The sequence below is a fragment of the Scatophagus argus genome, chromosome 15 (assembly GCF_020382885.2).
Source record: "Scatophagus argus isolate fScaArg1 chromosome 15, fScaArg1.pri, whole genome shotgun sequence".
Classification (NCBI taxonomy): domain Eukaryota; kingdom Metazoa; phylum Chordata; class Actinopteri; family Scatophagidae; genus Scatophagus; species Scatophagus argus.
The window spans coordinates 23,042,101-23,047,877 of record NC_058507.1 but is presented as its reverse complement, the minus strand read 5'-3'; the positions used below and the strand labels follow the sequence as shown (position 1 = coordinate 23,047,877).

The 5,777-nt window shown below is 42.0% G+C and overlaps 1 non-coding gene across 1 annotated transcript; it reads right to left on the bottom strand.

The window, feature by feature from the left end:
- Window positions 1–1,230: 1,230 nt before the first annotated feature.
- Window positions 1,231–1,343, bottom strand: LOC124072543. Its single transcript, XR_006845532.1, has one exon. It is a non-coding gene; the product is annotated as a U5 spliceosomal RNA (small nuclear RNA).
- Between the last annotated feature and the right edge of the window lie 4,434 nt (window positions 1,344–5,777).

The following is a 5,777-nucleotide window of genomic DNA, read 5'->3' as shown; positions in this document are numbered from 1 at the left end:
GATAACGCCGAGGTTCCTTGCAGTCGTACTGGAGGCCAAAGTAATGCCGTCCAGAGAGAGAATATTATCAGCTATTCTATTTCTAAGGTGTTTGGGGCCTAGAACAATGATCTCAGTTTTGTCTGAGTTTAATAATAAAAAATTGGAGGTCATCCAGTCCTTTATGTCCTTAAGACATGCCTGGAGTCTGGCTAACGGCTCTGTTTCTTCAGGCTTTAAGGATAAGTACAGCTGAGTGTCATCAGCATAACAATGAAAGTTTATGCCATGTTTCTGAATAATATTTCCTAGAGGGAGCATGTATAAGGTGAACAGGATCGGCCCAAGCACTGAACCTTGTGGAACACCGAGGCTAACCCTTATATATGAAGAGGAAACATTATTAACTTGAGCAAAGTGAAATCTATCTGTTAAATATGATTTGAACCAGCGTAGCGCAGTCCCTGTGATCCTAGTCTCATGTTCTAATCTGTGTAATAAAATGCTGTGATCTACAGTGTCGAAAGCAGCACTGAGATCTAGCAAAACAAGTATGGAGACAAGCCCGCGGTCTGATGCCATGAGGAGGTCATTTGTGACTTTAACCAGTGCTGTTTCTGTGCTGTGATGGGCTCTAAAACCAGACTGAAACATCTCAAAGAGACTGTACCTGTGTAGGTGATCAATCAACTGATTTGCAACCACTCTTTCGAGTATTTTAGATAAGAACGGGAGGTTGGATATTGGCCTATAGTTTGCTAAGATGTCTAGCTAGGTAAAAGAGATGTGCAGGTCTATTAAAAATAGGTAAAACAGAAAGATAAATAGCTAAAATGTCACTTACCTTCTGTTAAAATTTGCCAGATGAAGATGGAAAAAACGGCAGAATACTACTAGAAAGAAATACCCAATGAACTCCTATTTGTGAGAAAACTTCAGCTACAACAAATCGAAGTATGTTCACAAGGAGCGTAGGGGAATATCCTCCAAAAAGCTGGTGTTAACCAAATGCCACTGGAAGGCAAATGAGATACCACCAAAAGGAGGCGACCGCTGTCTTAGGCAAAAGGCCGAGAAGCGATGAGCCCCGTCCGCTTTCCTCCCGGGAGAGCGCTGACTTGTCGCGGTGCAGCCATTTGAACTGCGCATATGAATGGCCGTCGCTGGGTAGCCTCTAGCCAAGCGCTCCATGGCTCCGCCCCTAAGTCTCGTTAGCAGCATCTTAAATGACGTTCACAGAAGCTGGAGGCTCAGCCGAACAGCAAAGCCTGTCAAAAATTGCTTCAACTCGTTGGTGCTCCTCTCCACGGAAGTCTTTAGTAAAAGGCGAAAGACTTGTGCGCTATGAAGAGAAACCAGAGTAGTGCGGCTCTCTCCTGAGTGGCGGCGAAGACCGCTGTGGTCCCAGCAACTACGGTTATGGTAAGGCACTTGTGGCGTGCCGTGCAGCGGACGCAAATATTTGGCGACGTGATTATGATTCCGCCTGTTTCTATCCCGGCTAGCGCCACAAACTCCTATCTCCCGCCCCACGTGAAAGCAAACACCGGCCGCAGAAGAGGCTCTCTCATACCGACTGGCAGTGGGTACATGTATGCAAGATATAAAGGTGACGGCAGAATGTCTCCCTTCAGACTGTGCACAATGAAGTTATTTGATCAGAAATCATTAAATTTGACTGGGTTTCGCCATTTCAAGCGGACCTTCCTCAGAGGGCTGGAAACAATTAAGTTTTTGGCTTAGTATTAGTCAAATGTGAGTGAATTTGAAAACCTGGTTTGACCCCTGTTTCTCTCCCATTCCAGCTGATCTCAGAAGAAGCACTCGCTGAAACCTGTTTTCAGTGAGTAAACTTGATTCTCAGCATTTTGAGTGCACTTTCCTCACAGAACTGTGCACATTCAAGGTTTTGGCTCAGATGTAGTCAAATGTGACTGATTTAGACAGAAAACATGGTTTGATCCCTATTTCTCTCATATTCCAGCTGATCTCACAGGATGCACTCGCTGAAACCTGTTTTCAGTGAGTAAACTTGATTCTCAGCATTTTGAGTGCACTTTCCTCACAGAACTGTGCATTATTGAGGTTTTGGCTTACATGTCGTCAAATGTGACTGAATTAGACAGAAAACATGGTTTGATTCCTGTTTCTCTCATGTTCCAGCAGATCTCATTCGCTGAAACCAGTTTTCAGTGAGTAAATTTTATTCTTTGCATTTTGAGTGCACTTTCCTCACAGAACTGTGCACTGTGATCAATCAAGGTTTCGGCTTAGTAATAGTCAGATGTGACTGAATTGGACAGAAAACACAGTTTTATGTCTGTTTCTCTCACTTTCCAGCTTATTTCACAAGACGCATTTTAAAAGTTCTTTTCAGTGAGGAAACACGAGTTTCCTCACTTTGAGTGCACTTTCCTCACAGACCTGTGCACAATGAAGTGTTGAATTAGACAGACAACATGGCTGGACCTCTGTTTCTCTCAAATTCCAGCTGATGTCACAAGAAGCACCTTAAAACCTGTTTTCAGTGAGTTAACTTGAGTTTCAGCATTTTGAGTGCAGTTTTCTCACAGAAGTGTGTACAATCAAGTTTTTGGCAAAGATATTGTCAAATGTGACTGAATTAGACAGAAAACATGGTTTGAACTCTGTTTCTCTCAAATTCCAGCTTAATTCACAAGAAGCACTTTAAAACCTATTTTCAGTGAGGAAACATGAGTTTCACCATTTTGAGTACGCTATTCTTCGAGGACTGTGAAAAATCAAATTTTTGACTTAGTATTAGTCAAATGTGACTGAATTAGACAGAAAACATGGTTCTGCCTTTTGTTCTCTGAATTTCCAGGTGATCACATAACAAGTATTTCCATCCATCCATCCATTTTCTATACCGCTTATCCGTCGCGGGGGAGCTGGAGCCTATCCCAGCTGACTACGGGCGAGAGGCGGGGTTCACCCTGGACTGGTCGCCAGTCAATCGCAGGGCCAACACACAAAGACAGACAACCACACACTCTCACACTCACACCTAGGGGCAATTTAGAGTAGCCAATTAACCTAATGTGCATGTTTTTGGTATTGTGGGAGGAAGCCGGAGTACCCGGAGAAAACCCACTCAGGCACAGGGAGAACATGCAAACTCCACATAGAAGGGCCCAGACCGGGATTCAAACCTGGAACCCTCTTGCTATGAGGCGACAGTGCTAACCACTGCACCACCGTGCCGCCCAAGTATTTTATGGCCTGATTTCAGTAGTTTCAGCATATAGAGTGCAGTTTCCTCACAAGACTGTGCACAATCAAGGTTTTGGCTTAGCAATAGTCAGATGTGACTGAATTAGACAGAAAACACAGTTTTATGTCTGTTTCTCTCAATTTCCAGCTTATTTCACAAGACACATTATAAAAGTTGTTTTCATTGAGGAAACATGAGTTTCTTCACTTTGAGTGCAGTTTTCTAACAGACATGTGCACAATGAAGTGTTTGGCTCAACCCAACCGGTCAAGGCAGATGGCCGCCCAGCCGAGGTTTCTGCCTTCTAAAAGGCGGTTTTTCCTCGCCACTGTCGCCAAGTGCTTGCTCAAGGGGGAATGTTGGGCTCTCTGTATTACAGTTTAATTAAAGAGTTTGGTCTAGACCTGCTCTAACTGGAAAGTGTCATGAGACAACTTTTGTTGTGAATTGGTGCTATATAAATAAACTGAATTGAATTGAATTGAAAGTTAAACTATTTTCAGTCAGACAATTTTTATTATTTTTCAGCTGAATAAGATCTGCTTCTGATCTAGAATCGAGCGAATCAAGAATGTGGCAAAATGTCTGGACCAGCGTGACACACCTTTACTACGAAGTTCTTCACAGTCTTGAGGAAGATGGCCTGTTGCATCTGGCAGATAATGTTCATCTGTTTTGTGTCCACTGTGTTTTCCTTCCGCATCTGTCAGACACCCTTCACACCCTCACAGAAGGCTGGGACAACAATCCTTTACGGACTGAAGGTGGACTCTCCCCAAACCAGCTCTGGGTTTTGGGTCACATGAAGAACCCTTGTGACCCAAAACCCAGAGCTGGTTTGGGATGAGAGAGAAACAAAGATTTGCAAGTTTGTTGAAGCTCTTTGGTATGTTTGCTAAAATATTTTAAAATCATTAGCCTCAAAGCTTGCCTAAGTCATATTTTAGCTAAATTGCGATATCTACCTTGTTCTACTCCTGTAACACTGCTGAATCACTGTGCACCATAATGCTAAAAACCTTAGTTATTATATGAAGCTAACAAATATCATTCAAAATGATATTAATAAATAATCCCTTGGCATCATCAAAATCATTTGGCAGAGACACATAACAATGGTTCAGTGTATTGAAAGTCTAAGTGCAACACAAGAAATTCTTCCCATTCTCCTTTCTGTCTCCATCTCCCTGTCTCTCCTCTACACCCTCTCCCTGTCTCTCCAGTCCCCCCCTCTCCCTCCCAGCCAGTTGCAGCAGAAGGCCGACTACACTGAGTCTGGTTCTGCTTGAGGTTTCTGCCTGTTAAAAGGAAGTTTTTCCTCGTCACTTTCGCCAAATGCTTACTCGGTGTGGGGTTTTGCCATGGGACCTGTTTCTCTTTGATTCTCTTCTTTTTTTGAATGTGTTGTTTACACACCTGTAAAGTGTCTTGAGATAACTCTGTTATGAATTGGGACTTTAATTAAAATTAAAATGAAATCGAATTGAATTGAAATTCCTATTACATTCATCAGAATTAAATTCGTGAAAACCAAAAAGAGCAAAAACTAACTTTGGAATAAACCATTATTAACAGAAAAAGAATGGTTTTCTCACGATGAATACAAAAAAAGTTGACTGAAACAGGAAGTTGTCACATAAAAATTACAGACATGGCCAAACAAGTAGCCTAATTCAAGTCACAAATACAAGTACAATACAGCCCTGTCTTAATAGAAATCAACATACCTTATCATGCTGTCTCTCTTTTTCATAGACATGATTCCAGGCACTGATGTTGTCATTACCAACGCTGTTTATCTGAGACACTAAGTAGGTGTCAGGTGAAATTAAGCTGCATTTTATCACAGTTCTCTATAGACGACAAACCCAAAAAGTAATCCAGCAAGCCATATCATAATGAGGTTAATGCAATTACTGACTTTAATAAAAAAATTATTTACCCTTTCAATATGCTGACAGTTCAAAATCTGTTACATCACTGGCAGACACTTGTATACTGTCAGAGTCACCGGAGCAGAGATATCTGAAGCACCACTCGTGCATGAAGTTCGGGTGAGGTCCGCCTTGTGCCAGGCTAGCTGCCGTGATCTCTCCTGCATTCCTAACCAAAACAAAACAACACAGCATATAAACTGACCAAATATATTTGCAATGATATAAGACGGGTTTAAATAGTATTGCAAATAATATGCTAAAAGAAAACACACAAGGAAATTCACTACACACCTGGGGTCCGTTTCATGAAGCAGGTTCAACAAACTCTGAGTATGTATGTTAACTCTGAGTTAACAAACCCTGAGATGACAAACTCCGAGTTTCCTGTTTCAACACAGCTGATTTGCATTAGTTTTGTTGACTCTGAGTATGTTAACTCTGAGTATGTTGAGGCAAGCGCGTGCACTGCGACTATAAAAAAGCCATCATCAATGGAGCCCCGATTCACTGATTCACCATGGATACTGGAGGAGAAAGAAAGCGCAGAACATATTTTACACCTGTGGAGCTGGAAATTTTGATGGAGGCGTACGGCGAATATGAAGATATATTCCAAAAAAAAAAGT